The sequence below is a fragment of the Hipposideros armiger genome, unplaced genomic scaffold (genome assembly GCF_001890085.2).
Source record: "Hipposideros armiger isolate ML-2016 unplaced genomic scaffold, ASM189008v1 scaffold_1, whole genome shotgun sequence".
NCBI lineage: Eukaryota > Metazoa > Chordata > Mammalia > Chiroptera > Hipposideridae > Hipposideros > Hipposideros armiger.
This window is the reverse complement of record NW_017731351.1, coordinates 5637770-5661340: the sequence shown is the minus strand read 5'-3', so window position 1 is coordinate 5661340 and position 23571 is coordinate 5637770.

Sequence of the window (23571 nt, the reverse complement as noted above, 5' to 3'; positions counted from 1 at the left end):
TCCAAAGAATACGCTTGGAAGGACTGGTTTTTTTAATGATGTCTAGTTCCATTTCTCAGTCACCGAGTATAGAGAAGTTTGGGGAAACGCCAATAAACAACTTCAGTGCAGAGGACCTCAGACTGTGAGGTCCTGTTTACATATCGTTGTTTTCATGGAGTAGGTGGCACGTTTTCAAAAGAATCTTGTTGTGACATACAAATATTTCCAGGACGTTTTCCTAAGCAGCTTCATACCACACTGAGCCTGAGAGCTGGAGTGTGCTAGAAGTACTGAGCTCGGGCAATGATTAAGTTAGCCGTGAAGGTAGGCTGGGTTGCTCTCTACTGTGCCCTTCAAAACAAAACGTGGGCACAGCGCGAGTCCTCGTGCTGCTGTTTTTTCACCCACTGCATTTTTCTTTCCCCTTCCACTGCCCCAGAGGTCTAATGATGGTCTCTGACATCCGGTATTGAACAGAGCTTTTAAAAACCCACGCTGAGTCCAAAATTGTAGTAGGAACTTGGGGTTTGCTTTTCTTTCGGGTTTAATATGACTTGCTAGGTTCAGCCTACTTTGTAATATATTCCTAAACCGCAGGATCATCAGGCCAAACTCCCAAGGACGGTGGCTTTGTGCGTTGATTCACACCGTTCGCCTGCTTCCTCCCTCTCTTCAGCTCAGGTATTAGCTGTTCAGATAGCAGAGCCTGTGCTGGCTTCCCAGGTCCTTTGCTCTGTTTTCATGTGAGCCAGTGATGCAAAGTCCCCAGCTTGGCCTGTCAGAACTTGATAGCTCTGTAAACATTGGAATCTTTGTTGCCATAACACCAGGAAAAATAATATGAGATCCTGCATATAAATATAGCGGAGGCCTTGGGGAATGGGAGCATTTCTAAAAGACTCGAAGCTGTGTCATGGCCTAATCTCCTATAAATAAATGTCAAGGTAGTCGCTGAATGCAGACTGGATTTTCGCCTGCTTGTCGTGCTCTGGCCTTCTAGACAATAGTTATGCTCAGGGATTATCTTTTAACAGTGCAGTTATCTCCTTTGCTTTCTTTTTTCATTACTCACGTAAGCCAAGGGAAATGAAAAGCATCTTATTTCAAGCAAAAGGGCCTGTGAATGACTAGCTCTGGTTCTGAGCATTGGGACTCTGCATAGCAAGCTCTCGGTTTACAACTAGAAAAAGGCTCAAGGCAGCAACAGCAGCCCTGGACCTGAGACCCACATCCTCAGAAGAAGGTGGAGAGAAGATTAGGTCTAACCATTGTGTTTACCAGTAGAACTCTCTGTAGCTGGCTCATTTAATTTTGCATTGGTTTTATTGCAATTTCCTTGGTGGACATGTGTCTTGCTGACCTTTACTTGCACAAATATTGTTGCTTCTAGAGCCCACTCGAGGATCCAAGTGAAACTGGACCATGACTATGGTTTAACCTGGTGTATGTCACCATATTTTACATGTTTTCTCCCTGACACTATCCAAAACTGGTCTAACATTGCCTAAATTTTACATTAAAAAAATGGGGTTAACAGAGATCTTCATAATGGCCTTAGGTTTTAATTTTAGCTCCACAAAAATTTTGTTGGCGAATTTTGGCCAACTCTTGGAATTATATATAGCCCAAAGCATTAAATGAAAGAAAGAGAAGCAAATGGTGTGATTATACGGTCTCAATTAAAAGGACTCACATTGTACAAACATGAGGGATGAAACCAAGACTAATTCCATATCTTTTTGTGGACATTTGGTGCTTAAACATTTATATAACAAGGTCCATTTTCATGGAAAACAAGACCCGAGTTAAAAGAGTCAAAGAAAATGAAGTGTAAGCTAAGGACAGAAGAAACACTGGAGAATTTAGGAAAATGCAGTATAGTTATAATAGAGCCAAAATATTTAGGACACTTAAATTTAGACTGCAAGTCAATCCAGATGTTTATTTATTAATGTTAATAATGTTTCCAGCCTTGTTATAGAATACCAAATCCCAGGGGTTCCACTTCTGAATTTAAAGACAAATGCATGGTCTTTATTCTTTTCCAGCTCTGTTTTAATTTTAGGAGTTTTTCTATAGCCATGATTTTCCTGTACAAGTGTTTGCACAATCCCGAGCAGCTCCTGACGCCTAGCAGAGAGTCTTTGTGAGACTCTGGTCCCGCAAACCTTTCCCCTTTCTGCATTTCTGTTCTGGCTTCCATGACAATAAGAAGGAAACTTGGCATAAGAATATAATCTGTTCCTGCCTGTTTCTCATCCGCAGTCATAAACCTCTGCCCTCCCACCCAAGACTAGAATTTCAGCCGGCACAGAACAGCTGTCTGCTCACAGGTTTATTCCGGTAGTAACCAAAGACAAAACTATTTTAATTGAAGGCCTGAGGCTGCTCTCCAAACCCTCCCAATCTCTCTGGGTCATTCCCAAGAGGATACCATTGAGGAAAAGGTACACGTTACATCCTTTCTTATAGTCCTCAACACACTGTATGTTTATGAGGCTGAAACACTTCCCCCCTTCTGAGCTCTCTAGGCAAAATCCATGGAGTAATGGCGGCTCAGGCACAATGGCCAGGTCGGCGAAGAGCAGGCTGGGGTATAGGGGAGCCGGAGAGCGCTGTCCAAACGGGCATCTTTTGCCCGGTTTCCGTGAGAGCCACCACGTGGGAATGTGGGGCCCAGGGTTGCCAGTTATTCTGGCTTGTCAGTAGACGTTCTTAATCCTGATTTTTATGTGAATTCTGCATGGCTTGAAAGGTTGGCAGTTAATCTGAATTAAAGTCAAACACTGTGAAGGTCAGTCAAAACACGGCTCTTGACTATTCGGGGCTTCTGGTATCCAACCCCAGGCTTTGCTCCTCACTCACGGCGGGTACACTTTGTATTTCTTAGCTTCTAAAAATGCCAGGCAGCGTCATTTATTTACACGTTTCACTTGTATTCTAGGTAGTGTGGCAGAAAGAAAAGAACTCAAACTTTGGAGTCAGGGAGACGCAGGTTTTACTAGTTCTGGATTTCACCACATTGTGACCTGCAGCAACTTCATCTCTTGAAGCCTCTCTCACAACAAGTGGAAATGAGACTGATTTTACAGCGTGTTGGGACGATTAAATAAGTGACTACATGTCAAATGCTCAGCCAGGAGCTCGGTGCTTTCTGCATGAGTGTGACCATTCTGGTCATGCGGGTGAACCTCTTTGGAAGACACTTGGCCTCCATCCAAATGAGTTTCTCTCTGAATAGGATGAAGGGCCTCTCTGAAAACCTAACCTGCTTTGCAATACAAAGAAATTGAATTAAGAGTCATCTTTATGGAGGATTTTGGAACTAGAACAGACATTGAGGAAACAGAAACTCCAACAGCTAGAAATTAATAGAAACATCAATTATATATTAGACATTAACATTTAGGCATTATTATCTTAGATAATTCATATTTGAATGCTTTCACTGAAATGCAGCATGATACGTTAAGAACATGACTTATTATGAAAATAAAGCCAAAGACCATCTCTGGAGCTATGTTGTGAAGTAAAAGAATGGAGGTTAAATTCTTTTCTCCCAATTTCTGTGGGATTTTTACTTGGCTCTTAGACTATTTCTTTTGTATCCAGGGAGGTCGACTATTAGGGAGATTTCTTCTGTGCTAGCTGTAGACCCAGGCTCTGTGCTCGATGGTGACAAGGGGCCACTCAACCTATTGGGCACAAAAACGGAGTTGGAGTAGATAAATGATGGTTCCTCTTCGCCTTCTGTTCATAATTCGGTGCAAGTTAAAGTTTCAGTATTCAAAGGAAGAGGCGTCCTTCCTTCCTTTGCCTGGAACAGCTGCAAGTAATAACAGAAAACCAAACCAAACCAAACATTCAGTCTAACAAATACTTCAGTGCTAAAAACAAAACAGGGTAGTTATGTAAAATGGTTCAATGTATCTGGTCTCTTTCATATGACATTTCCTCTTGCTTGATAAGAGCTCTGTGACGGCATGATAGGCAGTGTGGCTCTGTGATCGGTTATTTGAAGTGTTCGGCTGTGAACCGTTGACAAAACTCTTTTATTCCTAAACTTAATAGCATATAGTGATGCTCATATATGAGTCTCAAAGACTCTTGCTGACATTTAAGAATTGTAAGGAATAATGATGATGTTGCCATCAACCATGACGTAGGAACTGTGCTAGGTCTTAACGGACATTGTTTAAAATCCTCATCACCCGTTATGCAGATCTTTATCTCCATTTTACAGAAGGCTAAACTGAGTCCCAGGCATAAGGGCCTTCTCTCGAGTACATAGATAGTTAGATGAAGCTAGGATTAAACCAGATTTACTGCTCTAGGCCTTTCTACCCCATACTTAAGTATTTTAAGGAGTAACTTGCCCCACTTGTGGGGAATGTAAGTTATCTAGGAATCATCAGAGATGCTAGAACCCCCAGTAATTCAACAGCCATGCCAGACATGGAACAAGATCACATGACACATGTCAGACACATAATTACTGAAGATCCTTTGCTATTTCTTAGAGGAGAAGGAAGTTCTTTCTCTTGTGCTTACTGTGTATGCAACATAGAAGGAAAAGGGAAAAGAACTGAAAAAAAATTGAGAGCGATAAGGAATAGAATAATGATTGTGCCTGACAAAAACAAAGAAACAGACCCTCCCCTCCTTTTTTCTCTCAATAAGCTCTGTCTCCAAACATGAATAAAGGGGGAGTAAATGTGACTGTAGAAAAAGTTAAAGACTCACTGTGCCTGACATTCCATAGACAAGAAGTGGTCACCCAATAAATGTTGCATCACCCAATTAGGTCTTTGGTAACTTTCTTTGCTTTTGTTCTCTCTGGAGACCTCTGTCCCCCCAAACATTTTTTAATCCCGGTGCAGCCACCTCCATCATAAGAAGACTTAGATGACAGATAAGTGAAGGGTCATCCTGGGTGCAGAAAGAAATCTCAGACACCCCATGAGATAAATTAGCATGGCTAAACACAATGTAAGAATAGAGTGTGAGGATGCCCTCCAACCTTCCTTTTCCTTTGGTAAAGGGTAATAGTTTGTTTACTCGCATGCCCATCTAAAAATTAGTTTACTTTAGAATCAGGACGGGACTCTGTAGGAGTGGGAAAACACATGGAAAGCGCAGTTCTGTGAAGGAGGCATCACAGAAGGAAAGCAAAATCAGAGAAGGCCAATCCTACCACTTCAGTTCCTAAAGATGACATTCCAGGCTCCACCTGCACTGTGGCTACTGATGTCGTTATCTCAAGAAGCATTTAGATCAGAGCTTCTGAGTTCCCCATGGAGGTCCTGAACTCCAACCCCTGGGGGAGGGAGAGGCAGAGCTGCTTCCACAGGTGGTTCAGATGTGCAACCCAGGTGAGAGAGCCGATTTAGACCCTGTAGGTAACTCACTCCAGGGTTCCAGGGTTTGTTTTTTTATCTATTCCAAATTAATATGCATGCCTACACTATATTTACATCATGTACCCAGGTTATAATAATGACAGTACCGCAAAGGGATCCCCCCAAAAAGTGTGTGTGTGCGTGTGTATATATATATATATACACACACACACACACACACACACACACACACACACACATATACTTTCCTTCCAAAAACTGTGATGTATGAACTAGGTGTGACAACATGGAAATAGAATATTTTAAAAAGAAAGGTAATTTAGGTCAAAACAATATTTGTATAGTCAGATTCCTGATCAGAATTCAGGAGTGGGGGTTACTGGTAAGTTCACTATGCTAATGTGCCAGGTTTGACCTTGGCGATTTTTCACCCAAGAGGTTATGGATGTTGGTAGCAGAGCTGCAAAGAATATGGTTGGAGCTTTTAAAGACAATAGAAATGAGAGAGAGAGAGAGAGAGAGAGAGAGAGAGAGAGAGAGAGAGAGAGAGAGAGAGAAAGAAAGAAATAGAGAGGTGCGCTAGTATGAACCGATGGGAAGTGAATAGAGAATATGCTGGGGAGTTAAAAGCCAGACCTTTATTGAAAAGAAGAGCAAAGAAGGTTAGAAGGAACTAGGAATGAACCAATAAATGTGAGATGCTGCTGAAGGCATGTGATCCGAGAGGGACAATTATGACTTAAGGCTGAGCAAGTGACCTTAAAATCAAGGCAAAAAAGGACCCAACAGTTCCAGGGAGTGGCACCACCCAAAATAGAAGAAACCGGTGAGGACACTGACCTCCAAGGACCAGGGTTAGGGGACTAGCCTATGACAAGCAATGTTGTCAATACAGAGAGGGCTTGGAAGACAGTCATGCTTTTGGCTTTGCCAAGCCAAATCACACGGAATGACACACTTGTCACGTCTGTCATTTGGAATGGTTTGTATCCTAACAGTCCCTTTTGTTGTAGTAAGAATAGCTGTACACTTGAAAGGACTGCGTGCTAGATCCTAGTAGATGAACGGCTAGGGTGATTAAGAAAGGGAAAAGTTCAGAGGCATGGTCTTTGGGAGAGAAAACCAGCCCTTAGAAAGTTGTCTGGTGTCTGCTGGAAGTTCCCAGGTGGAGTATGTGGGAACCTAACTAGGAGAACCGTCTGTTGGGGTGGGGGTGGGGGTGGGGGTGGGGCGACCTGCTCACTAGACCAGCAGGTTCAAGGGCTCTGAGGACAGGAAGACGGTAAGAGGACGTGTTAGTGAGATTTGGAGCGGAGGAAGCTTGAGAGAACTGGATGGAAGTAATTCATAATGGAAGGGCTGAAGTAACACAAGGGGAAGGGCAGATTATAAACAGAACATAGGAAGAGGAACAAACAATTCAGAAAGCACTTTGGGAATGGAAAACTGAGTGTGGAGTTTAATGTCCAGAAGAAATTTAAAGGCTAATCAGAGAGACTCCTTGAAAGGACATTTCAGGGAGATGCAGACTGAGGTAGGGGTCTGAGCTGCTCCGACACATTTTGACCTGCCCGGTAATGGAAGGTGCGGGGTCAAATGGGTGAAGATCCCTAACTCACTCCCTCTGGAATCTCAGAGTGAAATATTGGCTTGGACCTGGCTGGGGAAAGAAGGAGGTGAGACTAGACTGGAAGTCTACAAAGACGAGCCTTTTTGGGGCATATGAAAAAGGGGTAGAAGAGAGCCCCTTGTGGAACTTTTCGAATACCCAAGACCACAGTCTCATAGGGACTATTCTGTAACTCAAATTTTCTCACAACATAGAAAGGTTATGTGCATAGTTTGCTATCTGCTGGGGGTGGACTATGGCTCAGGTTGAGGAGGAGATAACACAGAGTGAGTGGTAAAAGGCCCTTACCCAAGGGGTGTAATTTCTGGAAGAGAAACTTTCCCCCGACTCACCATGAGAAAACTTAGTAAATTAACTCCAATTTAGTGAAGAGGGAGAACCCTAACAGAGAAATCTTTTCTGTGGAGTTATGGTCTTGACAACAAGACTATTTTAAATGAATTGGTTAAGGACCATAACAAATTTGTGTAATCATTAAAGAAGAGAATGTGTAACTGTAGCATGTGTTTAGTTTCACATAAGGATACAACAGAAAATATTTTTTAAAATTAGTACAAAATATCCAGACGTAATATTTGAATACCACTGGGGTTTTCCAGTGGAAGGAGGAATTTATATGGAAAATGCCAATTTCACAAAATGAAGAAAAATTGTTTAGAACTGCTCATCGTTGCAGGCAAGCCACTCTGCCAAAGATGGTCTATCCAGAAGAATTTATGGTGAATTGAATCAAAAGGGCACTATATCTTGGTCATAAAAGATGCTCAATATGTATTTACTGAATGGGTAAAATAAATATGTGTTGAGTAACTAAAAAATTAATGAGTAAATGGAAGGTGCAATTGTATATTCCATTTGGGAAGTCATTCTCCAAGATGGTTAGCTGCCTTTCCATTGGCTCCCATGGTATCAGGTACACCCCGGGTCTGTCCTACTGTATTCTTTGCTCTTCTACTAAACTGTAAACTACTTGGGGGTAGGAATTAACCTTTATTCCTCCTGATAACTCCAGCACTGACCACAGTACCCTGAGCTTGGTAGACATTCAAGAAGCACTTGTATAAATGAGTGACATTATTTATAAGAGTACTAGCTTAGCCCAAATGTTAAATTAGAATTATACATGGGAGATTAAAAAAGGTTACTTAAAAAAAAAAGTCCTTGAACAATGTGTAGAAAGTCCATTAAGGACATAAGACAGGAGCAGAAGACTGAACAGGGTTATTACTGTAAATTGAATGTGCACTTAGATTGGAAGATGGATTCTAATGATGCAGAGTGAGCAATTCCTTTTTTGGGAGTAAAAGGCTAAAGAATTGAGGATGGGGACATGCTTTTCACCGAAAGTAGGAGAGAATCCTTCCAGGATCCCCCCATATCGCCCAGATTGTCAGATTAAACATGGATTATTTCTTGAAAAAATTTTCCTAGAGGAAATTCAGCATCTATCTCCCCCTACTGGTGTCATATTAAGAGTAATGTCTGACCCTTTTTTTTCTTTTTACTGAGAAATGTTCTAACTAAATTGAATATTTTCATTTGTTATTTGGGAGAAAAAACCTTATTCTTAATATAAAGTTTAAGCACCCTACAGTGGAGATTTGTGTTGCAATGAGCTTTACCAAGATGTGGAGTATGAATTGTTTCATCACAGATGAGGAATGAGTATATATTGTTGCTACTTCACCTGCAATTAACAGATTTATATGACAGTGGATGATAACTGGCTGATGCAAAGAAAAAATTTTAATAAACTTTTTATTATAGGAAATTTTAAACACACACAAAAGTAGAGAAAAAAATATAAAGAATTCTCTTGTACCCATTGTCCAGTTCCAACATAAGTCTTAAACAATTTGGTTTCTTTTTTTTTCTGCCCCCAAGGTCCTACATCCGGGTCATATTGAAGCAAAGTCCAAACAGTGCATCACTTCATCTGTAAATATATCAACCTGTGCCTAAAGGTAAGGATGCTTAAAATATCCCCATAATATCACTTTTATGCCTAACCAAATTTAGCAATAGGTTCCTTAATATCGGCAAATATCCCAGTGTTCAAATTTTCACAACTGTTTTAAAATGTGTATTTATTTTACAGTTTGTTTGACACAGACTTTTAATAAGAGCTATATTGTTTCTGTTTCTTAAATCTTATGAGTTTATGAGATTGAAGTTTCTTCCTCCATTAATTTTGGTTTTTGGCAATATTTTTGTTCACAAAACTGCATCATTCGTTCTGAATAGTGTTGCACAGTCTGGAATTTGCTGACTGGGTCTCATGGTGTGTGTAACACATTTCTCTGTCCCTTGTATTTCCTGTGAATTGGTAGCTAGACCCAGAGGTTTAATTTTATTCAGGTCCCCCCCCCCACCGCCCCTCGCCCCCACAAGGTGCTGTTGTGTACTCCTGTCACTCAAAGTCTGGCAGCTATTGAGGTTTATTGTCTAGGGTAGACTCTCTAGAGCAGCACTTTTTAACAGACATTTCTGTGGTGATGGAAATATTCTGTATCTGTTCTATGTCTCAATATGGTAACCACTAGCCACAAGTGGCCAGTGTGATTGAGAAAACTGAATTTTTAATTTTTAAAATGTTAATTATACATTTAAGTAGCCATGTATGGCTAGTGGCTACCATATTGAATAGTATAGTGCTAGGCCCATTAATTCATTAGAGGCTGCAAAATGTTAATGCTATTATTCTATTATCAGCTGTAATATTTTTATACAGAGAAACTTTCTCTTTTTAAATATGTTACTATCATGAGGTTCAGTTGATACAAGAAAGGCAGAAAAATTGCTTAATTCTTAACTGTATTTATTGGCTGTCAAAAGATGAGTTGATTCTCTTGCATTTTGTAGAGGTGATGCATGAAGATTTTGTTATTGTTGTTATGTAGTCATAATTTGTATTTCAACTTATTGCAATTATTCTTGTTGATGCTCAAATTGGTCCATTCTTGGCCGAGGGTGGGGGAGGTCTATTCAAGCTATCTCCTGTGTGCTCTTGATATGATTGTATGAGTCTCTGACAGTGTCCTGGCTTTCTGCTGTGTGATAAGGTATTCCAGAATCATCTTGTATGTTTTCTGCCTCATGTCTGAAATGAGCTCTTTTTCCAAGAAGCCCCGGGTCTGTTTAGTGGTCAATGGTATTTCCAGAACATACAATCTGGGCACGAAGGTTGATCATTGCAATTGGGTTGGTCATTGCTTCTAGCTTTCACAAAAACAGAGTTAGAAATACAGATTAAAAAAACAGCTACAGGGACGGGCGAGTGGCGAGTTGGTTAAGAGTTGGCTTGGGACCCCAGTTCGGACCCCACATGAGGGCCAGTGACACTGCGCCCTCTGCAGCTAAGATGATGAACAACAGCTCGACCTGGACCTGGGCTGCTGTGAGTCACCAGTGATGGTGTAGACTGCAGTGGGGCTGGCCAGCAGCTGGTGTGCGCTTTCGTGAGCTGGCATGTGCTTTCATGAGCTGCTGTCCAATGATCCGCGAGCGACTGCCTCGCCTGGGAAGAGCGCAATGATGGTAATACCAATATGTACCAGTGAAGCGACGTCCTTCACAACTAGACTGAAGAACCAAAGTACAGCAACTTGTCTGTTCCCCTCCCCCAATTCCCCAATAAAATCTTTAAAAACAAAAACAAACAAAAAAACCCAACTACATTATGAGTTTATCCTGATATATGTGATTTAAAACCAGGGCCACAAGGTTGCCTCTGATTTTAGGACTTTTTTCTTTTTTTCCAGGCTGAAAATCCAGTGTCTTCTCAATGACACCAATCCAATGTAACCACCCATTTCCTTTATGTCATTATGCCACAATACGTACACAATAATTTCAGGATAACAACACCAATACTACTAGCAATGAAATTATTATTGAAAAAATGCACAGTTTTTTGAAATTTTGTTTTTGCATATTTTTTAGATCCCTAGACTTGACCTCACTGATGACATATTGTTGTGTTTCACGGTTATTTGAAATAGTTCCTCCTTGTGTGGTTTTGCCACAGGCTGGATATACATTTCTATTTATTTGTTTCCTTTTATCTTTAGGATTTTTTTTTAAAATGTAGTTTCATTTTATAATTATGTAAAGTGTTTCTGTGGTCCCAGAATCAAATCTACAAAACAAGTATATTCAAAGAAGTCCAGTTTCTTGCCCTATCTCCTTAACTCTATTCCCTCCCTCCCTCTCTCCCTCCCTCTTCAACGTTCATTTTTAAAAAAATTATGATTTAATTTTTCATTTATTATTATTAACAAGGGTGTGTATAAATGTATATGTATCCATTCTTAGATGAACCATACTATACACGCTTTCCTCCCACCTTTTTTTACTTAATAATATATTCTGGAGACCACTGAATAATAATTATATGTAGAGATAGACCTCATTCCTTTTTTAGTTGCATACTATCCCACTGTATGGATAGTTCATAGTTTATTCAGCAAATCCTCTGTTGATGGACATTTAGGTTGTGGTAATTTTATTTTTTAATTTAAAATGATAACAGCAGCAGCATAAATAAATGTATTACCTTTCTCCATGCTTTTTGTTATTCATTAGGCTCATATAGATAGTCACAAAGATTTAAAAAAACATGAACAAGTTATCTTAGTGAACTAAGACAAATGTTGGTGAGAAATTAAGGTAAATTTACTGAAAGTTATAGGGCTGGATATCCTAGAACTCAAATAAAATATTTTCATTAACTCTACCTGTAGGGGAGTGCTGGCTCTATTTCTGATTTTCAGACTTCCTAGGGTACAGCTTAATCAGGTTGGAAAAGTAAAGATAATTGAATTTGAGAGATGTGAATGGCAGAAGAATTATTTTGTAGGATGTGAAATGGTAACTGTTTACAGAGAAAATTTTATTTTACCTACTGTTATTTGCCTGTAAGCTTTACAGAAAATTTGTATAATAATGAAATACTACATAATTATTTTTCTATTATTTGGACACATGGTTCACCTAGAAGTTGAAGATATCTATTGGCAATAATTATAGTTTGCTCTAGAGATTTCTTTATTCACTCTATCCTTTCATTATCGACTTTGCAGATATTTAGAAGGTAAAAAGTAAGTGGCAAGTGAATGAGCATCAATAAATCAACAAGTAAAGATGTTCTGTGTTTTATTTAGGACATTTTCACATTTTCTCTCTTGCTGGGACAAGATGTGGGGTTTCCATCTGCTCTGCCTTAACATTATTTCCCTTAGTTTCCCCTCAGCTCTATTTAGAGACGAGGGTCTCAGCAGTTTCTCACACATGTTCATTTATTCACTAGACGTTATAATTTCAATAGTAATGCTCTAGTGCTAATGATTCTATCATGAGTTGATTTTATTTGTGCAGTAAATAAATACTAATTCAAACTACTGTCTGTAACAGTCCACTGTGCATTACGGGGGTGATACCTAGGGCAGGTGACCTAAAAGAGATAGCTATCACTTAGGGCCATGCATGTATACAGAGGAAATTAGGAGTGTGTTCTCAAGAGCTCTAAATCTCAAATCTCACAACCCCCCTGACCTCCACCCCTCCGGTTTGAAGAGGACACCTCCGGACGGGAGGCCTTCGAGTTCTTGCCTTACTGCCTTCTGGGTGGATCACTTCCACAGGAATGACTTCTTATACCACGTCTGTACAGGGCTGGGAAAGCCAGCTCTGGACAGAAGCAAACCCAGGGAAACCATGCATTTCCAAGGAGTCCAGAAAGGGTTTGTCTTTTAAGAAAGGCCAGTCATTCAACTTAAAATATAATTGAAACTACTTGTGCCTTTCTAAGCAGGCTGCCCCTCAGTATATACTAAGAGGTTGGTGGAGGCTGAGATGTCCCCGTCTGCTTTTTCTAGCACTCAAAGATTTTGCTATGAGATCGAATAGCCAGACTAAATACAGTTCAGTCATACCATGAACGCCAGAAAACCAAGAACTAGCTGCTGGATTTGTCAGTCTTTCTTTAATACAATTTTTAACACATTATTATCTTGCCTATAGAGATGGTTTTTCTGCTTTGAGCTTTTGCAGTAAGTTTAAAATAAAATGTAATATCCGTTAGATATTAAAGCTGCTTGCTGGCCAATAATTTCAATAATTTATTATGTATGGGTTGCATCTTTTCCTAGTGTTTTATTTTTAGTTTTTCTTGGAGGCTTGGAGAGTCATAGGCACTCACCCAGGAACAAGGTTTCCAAAACCTCAGTAATGAAGAGAAATGCTATGTTAATGCAATGTTTATAAAAAAACAAGACTAATACAAAAAAAAAAGTCCATGATGAACACTATCAAAATTTTAAATGACGACAGGATCAGATCCTGCTCTTGAATAATTCTACCTCCCTTGCCTCACCCTAGTTCTGACTCTGGTTCCAACAAACTTTTATTTAAAAAACAAGCACCTAGACCATGGGGCATAGTTTGTTCATTTTTGAAAATATTGCATCAAAATATTTCTCTTGGTGACTGCATTTTTTTGTCACTCCCTTATAATTTGTGTCCTAATCTTGGCCCTGTTTTTGAGTTCAACTTAGAGTTGATCAAGTCCCATTGTATCACTTTTGCATATAAGGCTGTGTGGAGAGCAGCCTCTCTACTTGCTATCATTCTCCTCTCTGAATTCCATCAGTTATTTGTATGACCTCAAAGAAGATACTTACTTTTTATTATTTTCATCTATGTCTACATGACACCCAATTCTGGGTCAATTAAGTGTAAAGAAAAAAAAATGGAAAGAAGATAAAAGAAAACGAAAACCTCCATTAAAAGCAAAAATCATTTTATGTTACCACATGGACAAAACAGCTGATTGTTTGATTTAAAAAAAATTAATTGGTTTGTAGCGTTATGTAGATACAGGCAAAATTTGCTAATGTTCAAGAAAAAATTAATCCTCAGTTGGAGTTTGTAGAATTAATTGATAGTCATTGAATGCTGTCTGCAAACAATACTATACTTTGGAATTGGTGATTACTAGACCAGATGGTTGATGTTTTGTCATTTTCTTAAGAGGTGGGATGAAGATAAGAATTTTCAGTTTCGAAACAACCTCGCAAACTAGCAGAAGGTACTGGTGGGGGGATGTATGTGTCGATAGTGTGCAGGGTGGGATGGAGGAGTTGGAGGAGAAGAAAGCATAGTCATCTTATATGGTTTCTTGGTTAAAACTCAGAGAGATTTGTGGGTTTCACATCAGTCAACTTTCATTATTCTTGTTCTCATCTTCTTTGATTCACATGGTTTCAGTTTCTTTCCAAACGTCTTTGGTGTAAAACTTTATGGTCATGAAACAGAGCAGTTGAAAATGTTGACAAAGAGTTTGGAAACAATCACTGAAATTTGCACAACTTTACTAGCAGTTATTTTTAGGGTGAAAAACAGTGCTATTCTACAATAAGTGTGCATTAGGGATGCTTATGTCATTATGTAGCCACTTAGAGAAAGAAGACCACGATGTTAGACGTTTCCAGAAAATGGAACTTATTGGAAAACTAAGAAGTAGAGATTTTATATATATATTTCTTAAGGTACAAGAGGCACATTTAATTGTGTGGGAAATAGGATTTGCCTGAACTGGAGGAGAGTAGCTATTTTGCATAGCACCAACTTGTATTTAATATTGGATTTAAAAAATATGAACTTTAAAAAGTTTAGGTTATCTTTTGAAGCCCAGACATAATTTTCATAGTGACATGAAATAGGATGAAAAAGGCAAGTTATTGGGAGATGGCATTGATTTTTAAAAATAAATAAAACATGCATTTTAGTGTAGAATCATATTTATATGATCAGCATCAATTTAATCGTTTGACTAACTTGTCTGCTAATCCTATGATAGATAATAAATTCATAATTCAATTAATTACATGCATTGTATATACTAACTCATTTAAGGAAAATGAGCTGTCATCATCATCCAGAAGTATTTATGGGGTGACTACTAGTTCAAGGTGTTGGCTTAACATGTTAGTAAACAGACTCTCTACTTCTAGGAAGCTTGAGCTAAAATAAAAAAGAAAAGAGACGACATCTGAAAAAGGATAAGCAGATGAAAAGTAATCATGTAAGAACCATGCAAGATACAACAGAAATGAGATAATCATAGGCAAATGCCTACTGAAGGGCATTTTCAACAAAAGAAGAAAAAAAAGAAAATGTATTGAGCACCCACTATCGCTAGATACTAAAATAAACATTTTTACTATACTCTCTCAGGGTCAAATGCAAGGCATAAGGCAGAGGCATCCCATAGAAATATGTATGAATGAAGAAACAGATGGGCTTTCATTCAGGTGAGAATGGCACAAGAAGTTGTGCATAGGTCAGTAGGACAGATTGGAAGATTTTTAAAAGGTAATTTTGGAAAATTGGTTAAAGTTGGACTGTGTTGTGGAAGAGCCTTTAGGACAAGCTTCGGCACGCTCCCTTCTTTATGCAGGTAAAGGAAACCTGAACTGCTTTTGAACTGAGAGAGCCTGTGAATGGCAGGGCAGATGGAGCGTTGAATGTGGTGGGTTCCTTTGCCATACAGCGAGTGGCAGAGCTGGCTTGGCTTTGAAGGCGCCATTCTTTTAAGGCTCTGTGTCAGTCAACTTTCCTAGAATAGTGCCGAAGAGTAGTGGTTTATTGATTTGATCACCAATAATTCAGAACCACAAATGTTTTCTCTGATTTGCTCCCTGACTAAAAGCATCTGAGTGTGTGAAACAAACACCGAACAAATAAGATGTTGAAATCTTTAGAATATTGTAATGTTTAGTGACAGTTTCTGGTGATGTTTGAGCAAATGCAAACAAGAGTGTTCCTCTTTTCTTCTTCCTATTAAAAATCATTTCTTGAAAGAAGTAGGATTTCAGGAGGTCCTTGAAGTGAGCAGGGATGAACACGTATGACAACTTGGAAAGCCTTCATTTCCTCCCTCCGTTTCCAGTCCACACAAGCCCTTCTTAGACCCTTGCAGTCACACCACCCTTCTATTCCATTCACACCACTCTCTTGAAAACCTCTCATAAAATCCTCTTTCCTCTTCCTTGCTCTTCTTAACCTTTGGAAGCATTTTGTGCTGCTTTCGCCGCCTCTCATTGCTTCAGCCATATTTTTCTGCGGGAATTTCTGGATCATCCTCCCTTCTCAAAGGGTTGCAATTATCTGTCCCCAGCGATTCTCAGATCATCAACACTCTTAAGAGATGAACAGTTCTAGAACATTGAGAACCCCCAGATTTGCAAAGAATTCTTTCAGACTGTGGCTTGAGCTTACTGAAGCATCCCTCATAGGAAGAGAACACCCAGGCAAGTTTGGAACACACAGAACAATAATGGTACCATGCTGGGTGGCAGAAGAACTATTTTCTTGGGGGAGCATACAGAATAGAAAGAGGTTTATGCTCTAGTCAATTTCTTCCTTTCATGCATGGAGGGAAAATCAATATTCCATATTCATGGTTTCCGAAATAACGTTTTACTGGTGTGGTCAAAAGGGATTTGTACTATTTGTTGCAAAACATCGGGGTGTTATTTTTATAAGGATAAACCAGAGTGGAGACGGGTTCTTAGGTGCCACCTGGCTTTCACATTTTTTGGTGAAGTAAAATTTAAGTGACTTTTTAAAAGCGGGTATATATTCAATTGCTGGGAAATATAGCATAAAGGATTTCTGTAAGCTTCTTCTGGGTTTTTCTTGCAAGCTTTAAATGAGAATTTTCTGCCAATTTTCTGGCAGAAGCAGAGGAGACATAGCCGTGTGGCTGGTGGTTTTGATTATGGGTTGTCTATATGGCATCAATAAAAGTAACTAGACCTAGGTCTGATGGGCACTGAACTTGCTTAAAATGCTAATAAAAATCGCAAGAGTAGGGAATAAATCTTAAGTTTTAAATATTTTTTTTCTTACAATACATATGGAAAGACTATTTCTCCGTATTTTAGTGTTAAAAGTACAATAACTGGAGAAGAGTATGTTCTCTTCAAAGTGCCAATAAAAATGCAAAATGTCATTTTCCAGTGCAATTCGGCCTGAAATCAACCTGTTTTATGGTAATTATGGGCTCTGGCACCAGCACATAGCAGAACTTTAGAAAGACTGAATGAGTGATGGAGTCCAACCTCCTTAAATGTGAAACATATGAAATGATTTGTGTCAAGTGAGATCCAGGGGGCATCGCCACCCTTCCCACTGGAGCTCTGCCTGCAGTTTCCCTAATGCCACCTGGTTGCCCTACCAGGATGAGAGAGTGGGTGAGAAAAACACTTTCAGGACAATAGAAATAGTGCAGGAAAAACCACTTGGTGAAAAGGAAGTTTCTTACAAACTGTGAGAAAGAGATGATGATGCCCAAAGTGGGTGAAAAGTGCCTTTCGTTGGCAAGTTCTGGGACATCAAGTATGAAGGGAAAGCCATGTGTGTTTCTCATACCCACTGTGGTGTCAGCCTTAAGGACCAGTAATGCGTCATCCTGTGGCAAGGTATGTGGAGGTGGTCCTCAGGCCAAGAGAAACGCGGCAAGTTTTCCCTTTCCTGCCTCTTCCCAGGGTAACCTGAGCTCCTTGACGTACAGGTGTCCTGGCATAGGGGTTGCCTTAGATCGCTTATAGTCTGTAAAATGGGAGAAAAATAAAAGTACTTAAATCTTACAGTGTTCAGGTGTCCCATATTATAGACCCACATAGAGTAGTGGCTGAATCTTTTTCGATTTTTTTCCTTTAATCAAAATTATAATACAGCATATCTGTTTAAATAATCCATTTTTCTATGAATTTTCTAACACAAAACCCCTAAACTCTCCCCTCAATTTTTTTCCCTTCTCAGAGGCCACTGTTTTCAACAAAGGGAGCTGAATCTTTGTATTTATCTGCACATCTTTAAATGACACATTTCTATTGCCGCTTCTTCGTATTTCAGGTTTGGGCATTGTTTCTTACTTCCCTCTGAGAGTAAGGAGACTTGAGGTCTGTCTCACAAACCTCCATTACATACGCACGCATGCACGCGCACGTGCACACACACTTTGGTCCTACATTTTTTCATTACAGTTATCTAAACGTTTGCTTAGGTGGGTATCGGGAGTCTCTGTTCTTTTGCTTATGTAAAATGCTGTTTTTCACTGAGCCATGCTGTGTTTTATGATTACACTTTCTTTCTGGCACAATTTTTTATTTTCCCTGGTGTTAACAATTGTCTTGGTTTTCTGAATGCGTATTTGATTGGTTTTCTGCGTTCTCATCAACTGCAAGCTAGGTCACTGTGTGCTCCTTCCCCTCTCGATATGTTCTAACATAGGACACAGTCCATGGAAGTCATCTTCTTGGAGAGTCTTCCCGCATGTGTTATTTCTGATGGCTCCCCGCACACTGGGAACGCTCTTCGATTCTCTCTGAAATAAGGCCTCGTGTTTCCTGGAAACCACGTCTTCCTCTTAGTTTGCTCTCTTGTTTTGGTTCACACAGTTCTCAGTACCTGTTTGGATAAGAGTGCATGAAAGATATATGTTTCTCACGTGCTGACTGAAGGGTTTTTTGCCGTGACTCAGCAGTTTGAGACCTTGTATGCTTGAAAATATTTTTATTTTATCCTCATACTTTACAAGGAGTTTGGCACACAGATCTCCAGGTTGGAAATCATCGTATTTCAGAAATTTGATGCCATTGTTTCATTTTCTTCTTGCTTCTCGTGTTACAATAGAGTATGCAGAAGCTACCATAACTCCTGATTCTTTGTTTTTGACATGTTCTCCATCATCTTTGTCTTCAGTATACTAAAATTTTATGACAATGTGTCTTAGTGTGTATCCGTTTTATATGTTTTGCTGGGCACTCACCAAAAAAGGTAGTGTCAAATCAGAGGCTCAAAGTGATGGTTTAAAAACAAACCAGCAGAACGGGAGAGGGTGGTGGTTGATAATAACACCTTGAGACTGGGAGCACGGTCCTCCACACATGGTAGGTAGCCAAGAAATAGTTAATGGATCTAGAAGAAGATTACTGTTTCCACTGAGAGAACAGAATTCTAATAATCCTGCTCTTAGTGCAATTGCAGGAGGAAGCTGTGCACACACTTTAAAGATACTCTGGGTCATGTAATTATTGCATGGTCCAGGAATTTGGGTTCAAATAGCATCAAAGAAAACTAGATAAAATTCACATAAACTTCTCCATTTTTCCACATCCATCCTGAAAGATAAGAGACTAATTATATCAATTGATTCCTCAAAAAACTGACAATGCCAGGTTTAGTTTAACAAAGCGCTAACTTTCTAGTTGACAGAAGTAGAATATTTAGTCATTCGTTATTGGTAACCAGTGTCATTTATCCTTTTATTCTTTCAGTTTTCTTGATTAACTATCATTGATTGAAAGTATTATTTGATTTATATTGCTACAGTTTCAGTGCACCCCTTTCCTTCCCTTCCTTTGTTCCTCCCCCCACTTCACCGCTCCTCTCCCCTCTTCTCTAACCACCTTTTCTCCCCTTTTCTTCTCTCTGCTCAATTGATTATCAATCAATTATTCATGGGAGCATATACTAGATGCGCCATAGAAATTTTTTAAATTTTTATGAGGTGTGTGGATCTTAACATTTTAGGCACAATGTTGTATTTTTCATACCACATGGTCTTTGAAATGTTTATAATGCTTCCTTTTGGTAAAAAGGATTTGTTTATAGATGCCATAAAATCAAGCATTACTCTTGGCTCACATAATCATAATCACCACCAATACCACTATAATAACAGTAACTTTTGGGTTGAATAGACCAACTAATTTTATAATCTGTTATACTTGTCTTCTGATCTCCACTATCATGGCTGTTATGCATTCATGAAAAAAAGCAGAAAATAAAAGCTAGTAGTTTACATGCTGTAAAAATTAAGAGGACATGATTTAGGATTAAAGGAGGTAATGATTTAATTTTGGAGTTGCTGAGCTGAGCTCTGGTGGTCTGGGAAACTCTGGGGGAAAACTCGATGTCATAGTGACAGATTTCGATTGGAATATTTTGTAATGCAATGGCAGATGCACTTATGGAAAGCTTTTCAAGTCAAGATGTTGCCTCACATGACCTTAGGACATGATGGTTCTCCCAAGGCTCTATATTTGATGAGCAGTTTTCTGTTTAGCCAAAACTTGAAAATTATTCCCCTCAATACATTATTTAAGAGTTCTTTAAAATTACATGGTTTGCAAAAACTATTAACAGGACATAAATATATGGTCTTTAAGCCAGTAAAATCTATTTGTAGTCTTTAGACAGCTTGAATTAAGGTAAATCTTCTTTATGGTAATTTTCCTGGGGCTTATATATGGCTTGTGTTTCTCTGTATCTTTGCTTCCACTGATGCAGTTGAAATAACATTCACTTGGTCTTTTTGAGACTCTCTAGGACTTTTGTGTCTTCCACTAGCTTGTTAAAAGTATATACCTTAGACAATTTCAAGGATTCACCCAGGCATTAATGCTTAGAGTTAACATATTCAATAAATTTAAAATTTGTACTTTTGGTTTTTGATGTCTCGAATCCTTGATACTGAGGCACCACTGATTATTTTTGCACACTGTATATTTGCTTGTAATTTTTTTTTTACTTTCAAGCACTGTGAATAAATAATATACAGCATATCCATGATCATGTGTTAGTGTGCCCAATTCAGAATTAACCTACAGGAATACCATTATCTGATAAATATAATTCAATACCATGGGAATATCTTATTAACCTCTATAATCTTTAAAGGTATGCAAAAAATCATATTACTTGTGAAGATTTTTACATTTCATCTTCTCTTGTCAGTTAAGTGTCTATTCAGGAATGGATTTTAAAAACATGACAATTCTAAAAGTTAATTAAGCAGAAATTTTGATTATTTGTTTGAATAATGGGAGCTGCACATTGACAATAACTATTTATACTTTGTAGCAAGATCTTAACTTGACATGATGGTGTGTTTTAGCTTTGCTTGGACTTACTGTCAAACCCTAAAAACATTAGTAAATGGTACCCGTGCTTTTAAATCATGAAAAGAATCCTAGATTTGTTTGCAGATTTTTAATCTGTTGTTAATAAACTTGAAAGAACACAGCCCTGTCTAATAAACACATCAAACTAATGGGTACCAGAGCAGTTCAGAAGAGTGTTTGTTGTTTGGTGTTTAGATTTCAGTCAGAATTAATCAACAATGGATGGGGCCTGCTGTATTTATTAGCAACTCAAATCCCTGTGATTTAATGCCAGCTCCCTTTGACTCCCTCCAGTGAACGCTGGCAAGGTTAGAGCACTGATACGTACTTACATCCCTGGGTCTTAAAAGGAAAGGGGAAAATAGAGCTTAAAATCAGACCATAGGATTGGCCGCAAATTCCCGAGAGCCATTTTGAACTTAGCCCTGCACAACAAGCCTGTGACTAGGAAGCAATTGATTCAGGAACAGTGAAGCTTTTTTTCTTTTCTTTTTTTTGCCTGAGGAAGACTTTAGCTGTGCAGATGGCTCGCTGGCGTAATCCAGTCTTCTTTTGGTTTTTCTGTTATGTATTAGGCTACTTTCTTCTCACACTCTGCTTTGCTCTTATTTTTTCTCTTTACTCTAAGCCTCCAAATTTCAGGGGCAAGGAAAAGTTGCAGGGTTTAGAGAAGGGCCGCGCCATATAAGCACTGTCTCTCACAGATGTGACTCACTAGTACAGTGAAGGTCATGCTGCCTCTTGTCACAAGTCAGCACCAGGGTGTTCTTCGTACAAAAGTGTCAACTTTTGAATGAAGCCTCTGGAAACAGATGTAAACATGAGCCTTGAGAATGCACTTTTCTGAGGTTCCAAAAACATGCCTACTTGTGCACTAGCCCTGGTGCTAGACGTTTGTTTTTTTCAAAGTGATCTCATTTGTCAATTACAAAGACTTACATTCTTTGCAGTTCATGTTCAGAAAATTCCACAGCCCTTAGCCATTCCTTCTTCTTCCCATGTCTGGGGGCTGCCTTTCGAGAGCAAATTTTTCGTGGAAAGATATTATTTATCTGGAAACTCTTCAGTGAAAATTTGATGGAGTCAGTGTTGCTCCAGGGACCATCTATCTCCCTTAGAAGATAAGACTTGCCAATGTTCCCCTCCTACAACTTCCTATGGGAAGATAGCCGACACTGGCCTGATAAGTAGTTTCACGTTCAATGAGCCATTGCTGTCTCATGTATCCTTCCCTGCTCTTCCCAGAAACAAACTTGCCTCTCTATCTTGTGCTAGGTCATCTTTTTTCTTATGTGGAGGCAAATTCTGAAGAACAAATATATGCCAAAATGGGCATTTGTTCACATATTTTCATGTTAAATAGGATAGATCTCAAAATGTTCTGAAATAAATTTTTTTTTAAACATTTTAAAAGAGACACTGAGACAGTTAATCACATGCCTCTGTTTTTCCTCTGGTGCTCTTCTGTCCAAGGATGCTCCCTTTCAGCAAATTATGTGGGCATTTTTTTTTAATTGTAAATGTTACACACACACACAGAATAAATACCGAATTCACCACTTTGGAATGACTGATAGTGAGTCAATGTCCTTGTTTTCCTTCCTTAAAAACTGTCTCTTCCATTTATATGGGAAACACATGCAGATGGTTCCTCCTTCCTTATCATTTAACAATGTGCATAATGCCTTTCAGCTGAGGATTAAAAAAAAAAAAAAAGGTCTGCTTCTTTAAACATTTGTATATGATCGACAAATGGCCTACCATAGAGAGGTTTTTTTCACTGTTGTAACCATTCTCTACATACTCAGTGCTTTGTCTGTGAGGGACATTGGGTTTGGGTGCTGTCATACTTAATTTCCTTATGGTACCTCTTTTAGATTATGTATCTCAAGGGCATTGCTCGTCAAGAGGAGCTTGGCTCTCCTGTGAAAAATGTTTATATTTAAGACCAAGTGCAGATTTTTGACTAAAGATAGCAGATGAGATGTGTTTGTATTGCTGTGTATTCCTTGAAATAATAAAAAGACAACAATGATGAAAAACAAATGAGAAAGACCATCTTCAGTGAAGCCAAGGACATGCAAACCACGACAACCAAGCAGAGGTGCCAAAAACAGTGAAATTAGGACCCAACTGAGATGGCCTCAGTGTGCTGGCATGTACATCTATGATGTCTGGCAGTAAATAGAGGTCTTTACAAGTTGGGCACCCTGTCCTGAAAGGCCCAAACTAGAACCTCTCTCTGGTTGACAGTCTAGTGGTTTGGATGGGCTACAGGAAGGTCACTGAATTCAGGTTTACATGGGTCAGGGTGTAAACACAGAATGGCTCAGACACACCTTTCATCACAGCAGGCTGACCACTATGACTAGGGAAGATGTTAGAAGGCAAACAGACCTGGAGGAACCCTAGGCAGCTGTGGTATCAGTATGCTGGAGCCAGCTCATGTTGGCTCTGCAAAGCCAGTTGGTAAATTTTTGACACTTTGCAAGTCGATTGTTAAACACTGTTATTATTAGCAATTAAATTATAACCTTACAATGAATTAAATTACGTTAAAAGCAAAGGTAATAAGTACTCAAAACTCATCACTCCTTAATGACCCCATTGTACTGTTATACCTATG